Consider the following 16,998-nt stretch of genomic DNA (forward strand, 5'->3'; position numbering starts at 1 on the left):
GTTCCATCCACGTCGTTGCAAATGGCAAGATCTCATTCCTTTTGATGGCTGCATAATATTCCATTGTATATATATACCACACCTTCTTTATCCATTCATCTGTCGATGGCCATCTTGGCTCTTTCCACAGTTTGGTTATTGTGGACATTGCTGCTATAAACATTGGGGTGCACGTACCCTTTTGGATCCCTACTTTTGTATCTTTGGGGTAAATACCCAGTAGTGCAATTGCTGGATCATATGGTAGCTCTATTTTCAACTTTTTGAGGAACCTCCATACTGTTTTCCAGAGTGGCTGCACCAGCTTGCATTCCCACCAGCAGTATAGGAAGGTTCCCCTTTCTCTGCATCCTTGCCAACATTTTTTATTTCTGTCTTGTTAATTTTAGCCATTCTGACTGCTCTAAGGTGGTATCTAATTGTGGTTTTGATTTGTATTTTCCTGATGACAAGTAATGTGGAGCATTTTTTCATGTGTCTGTTGGCCATTTGTATGTCTTCTTTGCAGAAATGTCTGTTCATGTCTTCTGCCCATTTCTTGATTGGATTGTTTGTTTTTTTGGGTGTTGAGTTTGAAAAGTTCTTTATAGATTATGGATACTAGCCCTTTATCTGATATGTCATTTGCAAATATCTTCTCCCAATCTGTAAGTTGCCTTTTAGTTATGTCGACTATTTCCTTTGCTGTGCAGAAGCTTTTTATCTTGATGAAGTCTCAATAGTTCATATTGGTTTTGTATCCTTTGCCTTTGGAGATGTGTCTAGCAAGAAGTTGTTGTGGCCGAGGTTGAAGAGGTTGCTGCCTCTGTTTTCCTCTAGGATTTTGATGGATTCCTGTCTCCCATTGAGGTCTTTCATCCATTTTGAGTTTATCTTTGTTATGGTGAAAGAAAATGATCCAGTTGCATTCTACATGTGGCTGTCCAATTTTCCCAGCACCATTTATTGAAGAGACTGTCTTTTTTCCATTGGATATTCTTTCCTGCTTTGTCAAAGATTAGTTGACCATAGACTTGAGAGTCCATTTCTGAGTTCCCTATTCTGTTCCATTGATCTATGTGTCTGTTTTTGTGCTAGTACTATACTGTCTCGATGATTACAGATTTGTAATATAGTTTGAAGTCTGGCATTGTGATGCCCTCAGCTTCGGTTTTCTTTTTCAACATTCCTCTAGCTATTGGAAGTCTTTTCTGGATCCATACAAGTTTTAGGATTATTTGTTCCAGCTCTGTGAAAAATGCCAATGGTATTTTGGTAGGGATTGCTTTGAACGTGTAGATTGCTCTGGATAGCATAGACATTTTCACAATGTTTATTCTTCCAGTCCATGAGCACGGAATGTTTTTCCATATCTTTTTGTCTTCCTCCATTTCTTTCATAAGCATTCTGTAGTTTTTAGAGTACAGATCCTTTGTGTATTTGGTTAGGTTTATTCCTAAGTATCTTATGGTTTTTGGTGCAATTGTAAATGGGATCGATTCCTTAATTTCTCTTTCTTCTGTCACATTGTTAGTGTATAGAAATGCAACTGATTTTTGTGCATTGATGTTATATTCTGCCATGCTGCTGAATTCTTGTATGAGTTCTAGCAACTTTGGTGTGTTGTCTTTTGGGGTTCCACATAAAGTATCATGTCATCTACTAAGAGTGAGAGTTTGGCTTCTTCTTTGCCAATTTGAATGCCTTTTATTTCTTTTATGTTGTCTGATTGCTGAGGCTAAGACTTTTGTTACTATGTTGAACAGCAGTAGTGAAAGTGGGCATCCCTGTCGTGTTCCTGACCTTAGGGGAAAAACTCTCAGTTTTTCTCCATTGAGAATGATATTCACTGTGGGCTTTTCATAGATGGTTTTTATGATATTGAGGTATGTTCCTTCTATCCTTACACTGTGGAACGTTTTAATCAAGAAATGATGCTGTATTTTGTCAAATGCTTTTTCTGCATCAATCAAGAGGATCATATGGTTCTTGTCCTTTCTTTTATTAATGTAATGTATCATGCTGATTGATTTAGTTTGGCCAAGTTTTTAACTTTGTTGGTATAAAGTTGTTCATGATGTTTTCTTATTTAAAAAGTCTTAAGAAAGGCTGGCAACAACTCTTGGAAGGTGTGTAACCCAGTGGTACTCCAGCCATAGGGTAGGAAGGCATAGCTGATTGCCCCCAGAGCAAAGCAGTACCAGGCACAGAAGGGGATTAATTCACAGTCAAGACTGAGTGTAGCTCCCAACCCCTCATAACCAGAGACCCAATTTGGGAATTTGAGAGTTGTCTTGAGAGGCCCCTTCCCCTGTCTCCCAGACAAGGGGGCTGAGACATAACCCTACCCGTCAGTCCCGTCTGACCAGAAGGGTTGATGAAAACTCCTGGACACCATGTGGCCCAGTGGTGCTCAAACCTAGAGAAGGCAGGTAGAGCCAATAGTTTGTAAAACAAAAGAAGTGGACCTGTTTGGCCAGGGAACTTGGTATATGGGATTGTTTGAGTTAAAACCACATTTAAGAAAGAAAACAAAAGAACAAAGGAAAAAAGAGACAAGGAAGAAACAAAATCTTAACTGTAGAGAAGAAACAGATGGTTACCAGAGAGGAGGTTGGTGGGAGGGGGATAGATGAAGTAGGTGAAGGGGATTAAGAGTACACTTCTCTTGATGTACACTGAGTAATATATGGAATTGTTGAATCACTATGTTGTACATGGGGAAACTAATATAACACTATGTATTAACTACACTGGAATTAAAAAACACACAAGATGCTTTGCTAATATGAGAGCTGCTTCTCCCACTGTGCCCAGGGAGGGAACCTAATTCATAGCCCACTCATTGTTGAATATGCTCTTTAGCCTGACTGACTAGGGAATCTAACCAGAGCACATAGGAAACTGCATAGCCCATTAAACAGTTTTCTGTACAGTATCATTTAAACAGACAGCACAAACCATAGTTTCCCTGTCTGCATAGCAAAATTGGTGGCCTCATATGACAAGGGAGTTGAGTGCACACTTAGGCCAGATTCATATCCCCAAACAATAAACTCTGCAGGCCCTGGGTCCCATCCTGCTGCCTTGTCATTTCAGGGAAGCTAATTCAGAGCATTACTGCTACGGAATATAGTACCCAACCATCTAGTATTCATGAACAGAGTATCCCAGAAACCATGAAGTCCATCCTACAGCTTCAGTTGGGTAGAAAATCAACTGAGCAAAGGAAAAAAAGAGACAACTGTTCTCAGCCAAGGTTACACACCCATTCCTGGGCTCAGGGCCCAAAGAGTTGCCTTGACCCACAATAAACCATGATAGCAGGTCTCATCTGCTCAAAGACATTATCAGCATACACACAGAGCAACTGAAACTAATTTGACTGGTGAAAAATGTTCTCTTGAAATGTAAACATGTAAATTTGGAAGAGGAGTCTGATAACTCAAATGCATACATACCAATGTTAGGAACCAAGAATCACACACACACACACATGCACACACGCTCAAGGAAACACACACACACACCACACACAGGTAAGTATAACATAACTAAAGGGAACTAATAAAGCTCTGATGACTGATTCTAAAGAAATGGAGATCTGTGAACTGTCAAATATTTCAGAATAATCTTCTTAAAGAAGTTTAGTGAATCACAAAAAAACACAGAAAGACAACTAAATGAAATTAGGAAACAATGCATAAACAAAACGGGAAGTTTGAAGAGAAAATAGCAGCCATCAAAAGAACCTTCCCAGAAATCCTAGAATTAAAAAATACAGTAACTGAACTGAATAATTCAAAAGAGTTTCTTTTTTTAAAGATTTTATTTATTTATTCGACAGAGAGAGAGATCATGAGCAAGGGGGAGGGCAGAGGGAGAAGCAGTCTCCCAGCTGAGCAGAGATCCCAAAGCAGGACTCAATCCCAGGATCCTGGGATCATGACCTGAGCTGAAGGCAGCCGCTTCACCAACTGAGCCACCCAGGCGTCCCTGCCTAAAACTAATATAACACTATGTTAACTACACTGGAATTAAAATTCTAAAAATAAAATAATAAAATAAAATAAAACAAAATAAAAGGAAGGAAAAGTTCTAACTAGAGCAATCAGGGAAGAAAAAAATAAAATTTGTGAAAATTATAAAAGAAGTAAAATTGCTTCTATTTGCAGAGGACATGCAGAGGACATGATTTTATATAGAGAAATCCTAAAGACTCAAGCAAAAAAAATTAGATCTAATCAATAAATTTGGTAAAGTTACAGGATACAAAATTAACCTTCAAAAATCAGTGGTATTTCTTTTTTTAAAGTAGGTTCCATGCCTAGCGTGGAGCCCTATGTGGGGCTTAAACTCACAACCCAAGATCAAGACCTGAGCTGAGATCAAGAGTTGGACCCTTAATCTACTGAGCCACCCAGGCACCCTTCAAATCAGTGGTATTTCTATATACCAATACAAATTTTCTGTAAAAGAAATAAAGAAAATCATCTAATTTACAATAGCATCAAAAACAATAAAATAGTTGTAATAAATTTAACTAAGGAAGTGAAAGATTTCTGTTTTTAAAACTATAAGATATTAATGAAAGAAATCAAAGACATAAATAAATGGAAAGGTATCTTATGTTCATAAATTGGAGGAATTAATATTATTAAAATGTCATTACTACCAAAAGCTATCTATAGATTAAGAGCAGTCCCTAACAAGATTCAAATTGTAATTTTGCAGAATCAGAAAAACAAACACTCCTAAAATTTATATGGAACCACAAGAGACCCAGAAAAGCCAAGAAATACCAAGAAAGTAGAACAAAGTAAGAGGTATTACAGTTTTTGATTTCAAATATACTATAAACTTATAGTAATCAAAACTGTATAGTACTTTCATAAAAACTGACAAATAGATCAATGACTCATATTTGAGAGATCAGAAATAAACCAAAGCATATACCATCAACCATTATTTGGCAAGAGAGTCAAGAATAGTCAATGGAGAAGAGATAGTCTCTTCAATAAATGGTACTGGGATAGTTGGATATTCATATGTAAAAGAATGAAACTGGATCCATATCTTATGTCACTCATAAATGTTAACTCAAAATGGATTAAAGGCTTAAATGTAAAACCTGAATTTGTGAAACTCCCTAGAAGAAAACTTAGGAATAAATCTTCTTGACATAGGCTTTTGCAATGATTCTTTTTAATATGATACTTAAAGCAAAAGAAACACAATAAAAAACAGGGGGACACATTAAACTAAAAAGCCTGTACAGCAGAAGAAACCAACAACAAAGTGAAAAGACAACCTATGGAATGAGAAAAAAATATTTGCAAACCATGTATCTGATAAGGGGTTAATACCCAGAAGATATAAAGCCCTCATACAACTCAATAGCAAAAACCAAAAAACCTGATTTAAAAAAGACAAAAGGGCTGAGTAGACATTTCTCCAAAGAAGATATACCAACAGGTACACAAAAAATATGCTCAATGTCACTTGTCATTAGGGAAATGCAAATTAAAACCACAATGAGATGTTGCCTCACACCTGTTAGAATGCCCATTATCAAAAAGATAAGATGTAACTAATGCTGACATGGATGAGACAAGAAAACCCTTGTATACTGTTGCTATTGTAAATTGGTAAAGGCACTATATAAAACAGTGTAAAGAATTTGAAAAAAAATGAAAATAGAATTACCATATGATTAAAACAGTTCACTTCTGGGAATATATCCAACAGAAACAAAAATACTAAAAAAGATATCTTTGCCCCCATGTTCTTAGCAGAACTATTTACAATAGTCAAGACATGGAAACACCTAAGTGTTAATTAGCGGATAAATGGATAAAGAAGTTGTGGTATATATAGACAATGGAATATTATTCAGCCATAAAAAATGAGGACATCCTACCATTTGCAACAATACAGGTATACCTTGAAAGCATTATGCTAAGTGAAATAAATCAAACAGAGAAAGACAAATACTGTATGATTTCACTTAGATGTGGAATATAAAAAAACCCACAAAGTTATAGAAAAAGAGAACAGATTTGTGGTTAACAGAGGCACCAGTTGGGGGGAGGGGGAGATTGGAGGGAGGTGGTCAAAAGTTACAAACATCCAGGTATAAGATAACTAAGTACTAGGGAGGTAATATACAACATGATGACTATAGCTAACACTGCTGTATGATATATAGAAAAGATAGTAAGAGAGTAATATCTTTTGTTCTCAAAATTTAAAAAAAAACAAACCTTTTCAATAGTTCTAGAAATTCTTACTCAGTCCAGTGGCATGGTCCAAAAGTTATTCAAGTGATGCCATTACAGCATTCTTGCCATAGTTGACTATAAATGCTTTCTGAGAAGAATCAAATGCTTTCAGAGAAGAATAACTGTGAATCGTAAATGACTTAAAATAGCCATGATTACAGATCTGATGAGAGTTCCTTTGATAAAGAATTTAGTTATTTCTGTGAAAATGTATTTCTAAGAAGGTGTCAATAAATTTCTGTGAACTTCAAACAATTCCTGGAGCATCTATATTTGTAACATATCCATTCACGTATAAGCTAAGAAGGTTTATCATCACTTATTTTACAATGCTTCCCATGTAATTTAACAAATAAACAAACATAACAAACAAATAACATAACAAATAAATCTTTTGAGAATTTCCAGGGACCTTCTGGGAAATCTCAAAATTAGCTTGAACTCAAAACTACTCCATCTATGCAAACAATGAATCATGGAACAGTACATCAAAAACTAATGAAGTACTGTATGGTGACTAACACAACATAATAAAAAAAAAGTACTCCATCTAGAATTTTATTTGGGAAAGTTGTCAAAAATGTCAAAAGCTTTGGACACTGGCTAAATAGGATCACAGATCACTGTGAAACAATAATTAGCTATCTATTTAACCAAAGTGAGAAAAGATTTCAAAAGCAAATACAGAAAGTTACATAGCTGTTAAAAATCCTAGCTCTTGGGGCACCAGGGTGGCTCAATCAGTTAAGTGTTTGCCTTTGGCTCATGTCTTGATCCCAGGTTCTGTGATGGAGCCCCACATAGGGCTCCCTGCTCAGCAGTGAGTCTGTTTCTCCATCTCCTTCTCCCTCTCCCCCTCCACCTATTTGTTCTCTCTCTCTCTCTCAAATAAATGAATAAATAAATAAATAAATAAAATCTTAAAAAAATAAAAATCTTAGCTCTTAATATGAGAAATTCAGCTTTCTTAAGTAATCAAAGACCTGATAAAGACAACATGAAGCACAGGAAATTATTTTGATAAGACACAAAATCTTGGTTTCCCAGACAGATTAATTAAAAGGTAAAGAAAACCTTTAGATGATTTCTTTTTTAAAGAGAAGATAAATACTCTAAGAAAACTTTGTCATTTTTAATAGAAAACCAAATTATAGTTTTGCACCAGTGTTCTTTGGATATTGACTCATTTTTAAAAAACTTATAAATTTAGGGGCACCTGGGTGGCTCGGTCATTGAGCGTCTGCCTTCGGCTCGGGTCATGATCTCAGGGTCCTGGGATTGAGCCCCGCATCAGGCTCCCTGCAGGGCGGGAGGCCTGCTTCTCCCTCTCCCACTCCCCTTGCTTGTGTTCCCTCTCTTGCTGTGTCTCTCTCTGTCAAATAAATAAAATCTTTTTTAAAAAAACTTATAAATTTATTGGACTGAGTAAGAATTTCTAGAACTATTGAAGAAGCTGATAGATTCATAAAATTGTTAATTCAAGAGTAACCAGAACCAGAATTGAATTAATTACATGGAACTGAATGAGCAGATGAGGATGATTATAGATTTTTGGTGACTTTGAAACATTGCTGGTTCTTTAATTTTTGTTTTCCAGATCTAAGGAAAACTTTTTCTCTTTTCTCTTAAGCTATCTATAACTTACAGCAATTTGATAAAGTATACTTTTGTGAATGAGAAAAAAACTTTTTTTTCTTTTAAATTGTATTTATATGAGAAGATGAATGTTAGCTGAATCTATTTTGGTATTCGCTTCACAGTGTATGTAAATCAAACCATCATGCTGCATGCCTTAAATTTATATAGTAATATGTAAATTATTTTCCAACAAAACTGGAAGCAAAGAAAGATATCAAATAAACAGCCTAACTCCATGCCTCAAGGAACTAGAAAAAGAAGAATAAACAAAGCCCCAAATTAGCAGATGGAAGGAAACAATAAATTAAAGCAGAAAGAAATGAAATAGAAAACAGGAAAACAATAGAAAAGATTTTTAAAAATTGAGTATTGACTCTTTATAAAGATAAACAAAATTGGAAAAACTTTATAGCTAGACTAACAAAGGAACAAAGAGAGAGAACCCAAATTGACAAAATTATAAATTAAAAAGGAGATATTAGAACTGACACCACAGATCGTAAGAGGCTAATATGAATAACTATACTTCAACAGATTGGAGTACTTAGAAGAAATAGAAAAATTCTTAGAAACATACAATCTTCTAATACTGAATTAGGAAGAGAGAATCTAAATAGGGCAATTCCTAGTAATATTGAATTAATAAGCAAAAGACTCCCAAAGAAGAAAAGCCCAGACTGATAACCAGCAAAGAAATTGAGTCAGTAATCAAAAGCTCCTAACAAATAAAAGCCCAAGACCAGATGGCTTCACTGGTGAATTTTACAAAACATTTAAAGAAGAATTAATGCCATTTTTTCTCAAACTCTTCCAATAAATCAAAGAGAAAGATATACTTTCAAACTCATTTTATAAGGCCAGCATTATCCTGATACCAAAGTCAGGAAAAGGCACTATAACAAAACTATAGGCTAATATTCCTGATGAATATAGATGCAAAAATTCTCAATAAAATACTAGCAAACTTAATTCAGCAGCACATTAAAAGGATCATTTGCCATGATAAAATGGGATTTATCTCTGGGATGCAAGAATGGTTCAACATACAAATCAATAAATGTGTTCTGTAACATTAATAAAATGAAAGAAAAAAAATCACATGTTCATCTCAATAGACACAGAAAAAGCATTTGACAAAATTCAATAATCATTTATGATGAAAATTCTTAACAAATTAAGTGTAGAAGGAATGTACTTCAACATAATAAAGGCCATATATGAGAAATCCACAAGGACATCATACTCAATTATGAGAGGTTGAAAGCTTTTCCTCTAAAATCAGGATAAAGACAAGTGTGCACATTCTCACTGCTACTATTCAACATAGTACTGAAAGTCCCAGTCAGAGCAACCAGGAAAGAAAAAGAAATAAAAGACATCAGAATTGAAAAAGAAGTAAAACTGCCTCTGTTTCTAGATGATATGATTTTACATATAGAAAATCCTAAAGACTCCACCCAAAAACTTATAACTAATCAATGAATTCAGTAAGGTTGCAGGATAAAAAAAAAATAACATAGAGGGCTCCTGCGTGGCTCAGTCAGTTAAGCCTCTGCCTTCAGCTCAGGCCATGATCTCAGGATCTTAGGATCAAGCTCTGCATCTGGCTCCCTGCTTAGCAGGGAGTCTGCTTCTCCCTCTACCTCTACCCGCCCCCGCTCATGCTTTTTCTCGTTCACTCTTGCTCTCTCTCAAATAAATAAATAAAACATTTATTTAAAAAATTAACATAGAGATAGATAGGGGGCTATGTGATCAGGCTCACAGAAATCCCAAAAATGTGGAGGTGTGGGGAAACCAGAGATAAGGGGACAAATCAGACCACCCTGCCCTAGGAATGTGGGGTGGGTCTTGTGGGGTGGGTGTCTTTATGACAATCACCTGTGACCAACAAAGAATAACCAGCCCCTAAAAAGGAAGTAAGCCATTGAAGGTGTTATTAATAGAGGTGTTAAAAGAATCTAAGTTCCTTGGTTATCTTTCTATAAAAGACCAACCCTAAAGGCCCTCGTTGGCAACACTGTTGGGAACCCTCTCACTCCTGAGAGCTTTTTCTGTATCTTCACTTAACAAACTTCTATTGCTTTACTCACACACACACATATTAACATAAAAATGAATATTCTATTCTAATGAATAGAATGAATATTCTATTTTTCTGATAGAAAAATAGAATATTCTCTATTCTAACAATGAATTATTTGAAAAAATAAAGAAAACAATCCCAATTATAATGACATCAAATACAATGAAATATTTAAGAATAAATTTAATCCAGAAGGTGAAAAACCTCTACATGGAAAACTACAAGACATTGATGAGAGAAATCAAACAAGACAAAAATAGAAAGGAGTCCCACGTTCATAGATTGGAAGAATGAATATTGTTAAAATGTCCATTCTACCAAAAGCCACCTACATATTCAATTTAATGCAATCCCTATTAAGATTCCAATTCCCTTTTTAAAGAAGTACAAAAAAAAAATCCCAAAATTTATATGGAAAAACAAAACATCCCACATAGTCAAGGTAACCCTGATGAGGAACAAAACATGATGTATCACACTTCCTGATTTCAAGCTATATTATTAAGCTATAATAAAACAGTGTGGTACTGCCATAAAAACAGACACTTAAACCAATGGAACAGAATTTAGAGCCCATCAACAAATCCATGTATATATGACCAACTAATATTTGACAAGGTAGCCATGAACACTCAATGAAAAAAAAACAGTTTCTTTAATAAATAGTATTGGGAAAATTGTATGTAAAAGAATAAAACTATACTCCATATCTTACAGCACTGACAAAATGAATTAAAGACTTAAATGTAAGAAGAGATGCCATAAAATTTATAGAGGAAAACATAAGGGAAAATGTCTTTAACATGAGTCTTGTAATGATTTTTGAGTTTATTACACCCAAAACATAGGCAACAAGATAAAAAATAAGCAAAGAAACAATAAACAAAAGAAAAAGAAAACATATGAAATGGAAAAAAAATTCAAACCATATATCCGATAAGGGGTTAATATCCAAAATATATACTAAAGTCATGCAACTCAATAGCAAAAAAACCCAAATAACCCAATTAAAAAATGGGCAAAAGATAGGAATGGACTATTCTCTAAAGAAGATATACACAATGACCAACAGGTCCAAGAAACAGCACTCAACATCACTCATCATCAGGGAAAAGCAAATCAAAACTACAATGAGATACCACCTCACACTGTTAGAATGCCTATCATTAAGAAAACAAGAGAAAACAGCTGCTAGTGAGAATGTGGGGAAAGAACCCTAGTGCACTGTTGGCAGTATTGTAAATTGGTACAGTCACTATGGAAAACAACATGGAGTTTCCTCAAAAAGTTAGAAATAGAACTATCATATGATACAGAAATTCCACTTCTTGGAATATATTTAAAGAAAACAAAAACACCATGTCAAAGTGATGTCTGCACCCCAGTGTTTATAACACCATTATTTGTAATAACTACATCATGGAAACAACCTAAATGCCCATCCATGGATGAGTAGACAGGAAGTGATGAGATAAGCACACGTGCATGTGCGCGCACACACACACACACACATCACAACGGAATGTCATTTAGCCATAAAAAAATAGGGAAATCCTGCTATTTGAAACAACATGGCTGGGCCTTGATGGCAAGAATGGCATGTACTGTATGATCTCATTTATATGTGGAATCTTAAAAAAACTCATATAATAAGAGATCAGATTTGTGGTTACCAGAGGTGAGGGTTAGGGGAAGGGGGGATTGGATGAATATAGTCATAAGGTATAAATTCCATTTATAAAGTAAATAAGTACTGGGGATGTTATGTACAAAATGATGACTATAGTTAATATTCCTCTATGGTTTGTGTGTGTGTGTAGCTATAGATGATAGATAGATGATAGATGATAGTTAGATGATAGATAGATAGATAGATAGATAGATAGATAGATAGATAGATAGATAGATGATAGATAGATGACATATACAGATATAGATTTTTTGTATCCATTTATCCATTGATGGACCATTTGTAATTTCTTAGGTTCACTTATATTTCTCTGCTTTTGTATGTTATTTCTTCTGCCTAATGAAATCCTAACACTACAAAATTGAATATTACCTCTTCCATGAAGTCTTTCTCAACCTAAATCAGTGAGGCATTCTCTCCTCTGAGATTCCATAGCACTTTATTGTCAACTCTTCTATAGGACTTACACATTGTATTTATAAGTGGTTTTCCCAGGTTTTACCACCCTATGGATCATATAGGGTCACATAACACGTGTTTCACTGCTTTTGCCCTTACCTGCTCATAGAGGACCTCAAATCCCTGCAAAATATGTTTCTCTCACACATATCCCACAAGTACTTCTATGTATCCTCTAGGTGTCTTTCAAACAAGTCTCCTGCCAGGTCCCAAGGAAGCTCTGTCATCCACTTCAGTTCAGTATCTGTTGTCACTTTCTGGGGAACCACAGTCCAGCATTTAGTAGACTCCACTGGTCTGCTTACACCTAAGTCACCCACTGTGTTTTTGCTCTCTTGGCCACCAATCTCAATGTGGATTCTGACTGAGTGGTGGTTAGCAGAAAAATAAGAAACTTCCAATTTTTGAGAGGATTGTTTTGTTGTTATTGTTGTTGTTTTGGGGAAAAAACAAACACTTTGCATTTTGGGGAGGAAAAGGAACTTTTGTGCATTGTTGGTGGGAATGCAATGTAGTGCAGCCACTGTGGAAAACAGTGTGGAGGCTCCTCAAAAAATTAAAAATAAAATCACCCTATGATCCAATAATTCCACTACTGGATATTCCCCCTCCAAAAAACCCCACTAATTCAAAAAGACATATGCACCCCTATGTTTATTGCAACATTATTGACAATAGTCAAGATATGGAAGCAACCTAAGTGTCCATCAATAGATGAATGGATAAAGAAGACGTGATGTATATATACAGGCACACAATAGAATATTACTTAGCCATAAAAAGAAAATGTTGCCATTTGCAACAACATGAATGAATCTAGAGTGTTATAATGTTAAGTGAAATAAGTCAGAGAAAGATGAATACTGTAAGATTTAACTCATATGTGGAATTTAAGAAAGAAAGAAAATTAACAAAAAAAAAAGAAAAAAGAAAAAAGAGACAGACAAAAAAACCGTCTCTTAAAATACAGAGGACAGGGGCACCTGGTGGTTAAGCCTCTGACTCTTGGTTTTGGCTCAGGTCATGAACTCAGGAACATAATACCAAGCCCCCCGTTGGGCTCTGTGCTCAGCACGGAGTCTGCTTAAGACTCTCTCTCCCTCTACCCCTCCCCCTGTGCTCTCTCTCTCTTTAAAATAAATAAATGAATCTTTAAAAAATATATAGAGAAAAAACTGGTGGTTACCAGAGGGAAGTTGGGTGCTTGGGGGATGGGTAAAATAGATGAAGGTGATTAAGAGTACATCATCTTTATGAGCACTGAGTAATGTATAGAATTTTAGAATCATTATATGGTACACCTGAAACTAATATAACACTGTACATTAATTATACATGAATTTTAAAAAGATAAATAAAACCACAAGAAAGATTTTTTATTTTGAAATAATTATACATTTATAAGAAGGGACAGGGAGGCCCCATGTACCCTTCGCTCAGTTCCCCAAATGGTAATATTTTATATAACTACAGAACAACATAAAAACCAGGAAATTGACACTTGCACAATGTGTGTATATAGTTCTATGCCATTTTATCACATGAGTAGACTCATGTAGTCACCATTGCAATTGTGATACAAAACTGTTCCATCATCACAAAAATTTATCTGATGTTACCTCTTTATAATCACACCTACTTTCCTCTAACACACCATCCCTACACCCCAGAAATCACCACTTTATTTTATATCTTTATAATTTTTGCATTTTGAAAATGCTAAATAAATGGAATCACACAGTTTGTGACCTTCCAATACAGTAGTCCCCCCTTATCCATGGGGGATATATTCCAAGACTCCCAGTGGATCCCTGAAACTAGATAGTATCAAACCCTATATATCCTATGTTTTTTCCAATAATACATACCTATGATAAGTTTAATTTATAAATTAGGCACAGTGAGAGATTAACGATAATTACTAACAAAATAGAACAATTGTAACAATATACTATAATAAAGGTTATGTGAATGTGGTCTTTCTCTCAAAGTATCTTATTCCACTGTACTCACTATTCTTCTTGTGATGATGTGAAATGATAAAATGCCTACATGATGGGATGAAATGAGGTGAATAATATAGGCATTTTGACTTGGTGTTAGGCTACTATTGATCTGATGATGTCAGAAAGTTCATCTTCTTTTGGATCTTGGTTGGCCACAGTTAACTGAAACTGTGGAAAGTGAAACCATGGATAATGGTATTTGTTTTTTATTCCACTCAGATAAAGCACTTAAGATCTATTTAAATTGTGTGTATCTATAGTTCACTGTTTGTGTTACTGAGTAGAATTCCATGGTATGTATGCACCACATTTTGTTTAACTATCTCATGTTGTAGGACATTTTGACTGTGTTATGGGTTGCTTTGTGTCCTCCAAAAGATATGCTGAAGCTCTAATTCCCAGTACCTGAGGATGTGACTTTATTTGGAAATACCTTACAAAGGTAAAGATAGCTGAAATGAGATCATTAGCATGTGCCATAATCCAATATGACTGGTGTTCTTAATCAAAAGAGAAATTTAGCCCCACATCGGGCTCCCCGGTCCGCGGGAAGCCTGCTTCTCCCCCTCCCACTCTCCCTGTTTGTGTTCCCTCTCTCGCTGTGTCTCTCTCTGTCAAATAAACAAAATCTTAAAAAAAAAAAGAGAGAGAAATTTAGACACATAGACACATGCACAGATGGAAGACTATGTGACAAGACACAAGGAGAATGCCACGTGGAGTCGGAGGATTTGAGTGATGCATCTGTAAGCCAAGAAATACCAAAGATTGCTAACAGATCACCAGATTCTATGAAGACACATGGAACAGATTCTCCCTCAGAGCCCCTGGGGGGAAAAAATCTTGCTGATTTTGGAGTTACAGCTTCCAGACAATAAGTTTCTGTTATTTTGAGCCACCCAGTTTGTGACAATTTGTTATGTCAGCCCTAGAAAATGAATACAGGTTGTTTCTAGTTTAGGTCTATTATTAATATTTATATACAGGTTTTTGTGTGGACATGTTTTTTACTTGGAGGGATAAATGAAAAGAATTCAGGCAAGGTGACTTAATCCAAGATACTACATCACTTTTCACTGATAAAATAATTTTGAATATATTATCCTTCTCCAGACAGAAACTTCCCTAAGTCTCCTTTGCCCCTAGAGTGGAAGAACTCACCTTCCTCTGGTCAAATATAATAATCATCTCTGAAGACATGTAACTCAGCCCCTGTGGTGATGGCAAGACTTCATACAATTATGCCAAGGTAATTTAGCTCCTTAGTACTTCAACTTCTTCATTCCAGAACATCTGAACATTTGCCTCTACATAGCTAACAAAGACCAATTGTAAACAAACATGGTGCTCAATAATTGTAACTCAGATACATAAAATTTTGTGAGTTCATACTGATGCTCAAAAAATAAAAAATTAAAATATAAAAAGGAACTAAAAAATACTTATTGTGAATCTTGACTTAAACTTCACATATGATACAAACAATAATTAAAACGGAACATATATTTAAATACAAGATTATAATATTTTAGAATAAAACATAAAAGAAAACCTTTGTACTCAGAAGTCTGGGTTTGAATTCTGGTTCTGCTCCTTGCCAGCTGAGTGACCTACTGTCAATTACTTCACCTCTTCCAATAACAATGTTGGATCTTTTTTTTCCACCTTTCAAATGGACTGGTTAATACATTTCTTATAAAGTCTTAAGGATTAAACAAGGTAACAAATTTAAAAAGTACCTTCTACAGGGGTTGGCATATAGTGAACACTCAGTAAATGTTGCATACCTTCCCCTATATTTTGTGCTGAAATCTGCCTTCCTATGATTTCCATTAATTGGACCAATTTCTATCATTGAGGGCTGGTCTTGACCAGGACAATCCATCTTGCATGTAATAAAGTTTACTGTGCATCTAAAAGTGCTGCCACATGGGGCAACCTAAAGGATGCCCATGGAATGAGGTGGGTGGTTTTGTTGGGTCTTTAAAAGTTCAAGCCTATAAAACACTCAGGTAGTGAATATTGGGAAGTAGGGAGGAGGAAGACCATAGGCACCTTGTGGGACCTGCTTAGAACATGAGTCTGTGGGCTACAAGGATGTCCTTCATAACAGGAACAAACATGGCTTGTTGACTCAGTTGCAGTTTGGATTAAGAACCTTCTCCATACAATAAATCTCACTTCCCATTATCAATGTAATGAAGTCATCCTAATCTTCAGGCTGAGCCAAAGCAGGGTTGCCATGGAGACAAACTGTTGGCTAGAACACTCTGGACAAGAGCAGAAGTCTGGGGTCTATTATGCTTGTACAGGCACAGTTTATGCACTCGACTTGATTTTAAGAATTCTTGATGGGGTTTAGAGTGGGGCATACTATCAGGCATCCCTGGGATGTGTGGTAATCAGAGACTAGGAGCCTCATGTATATCTCTCATCACTTAGGAGCCATAACTGGGACATTTGAAATATTTTAATCCAAGCCTTCTTTCTGTCTTACTCAGTGACTTTGATCTAAATCCTTTTACATATACTGAAAATGCTACATGTTCTTTTTTTTTTTTTTAAAGATTTTATTTTATTTATTTGACAGAGAGAGAAAGAGACAGCTAGAGAGGGAACACAAGCAGGGGGAGTGGGAGAGGGAGAAGCAGGCTCCTGGCTGAGCAGGGAGCCCGATGCGGGGCTCGAACCCAGGACCCTGGGATCATGACCTGAGCCGAAGGCAGACGCTTAACGACTGAGCCACCCAGGCGCCCCGAAAATGCTACATGTTCTAAGTCAGTGGGATACTGAATACTGAATATTGTTCAAAATGGAAGATCTTATTGAAGAAGGGCTCTAGACAATAGTATTCCCTGA

This window comes from Leptonychotes weddellii, chromosome X (assembly GCF_054177405.1).
Source record: "Leptonychotes weddellii isolate Sample4059 chromosome X, ASM5417740v2, whole genome shotgun sequence".
Taxonomy (NCBI): Eukaryota; Metazoa; Chordata; class Mammalia; order Carnivora; family Phocidae; genus Leptonychotes; species Leptonychotes weddellii.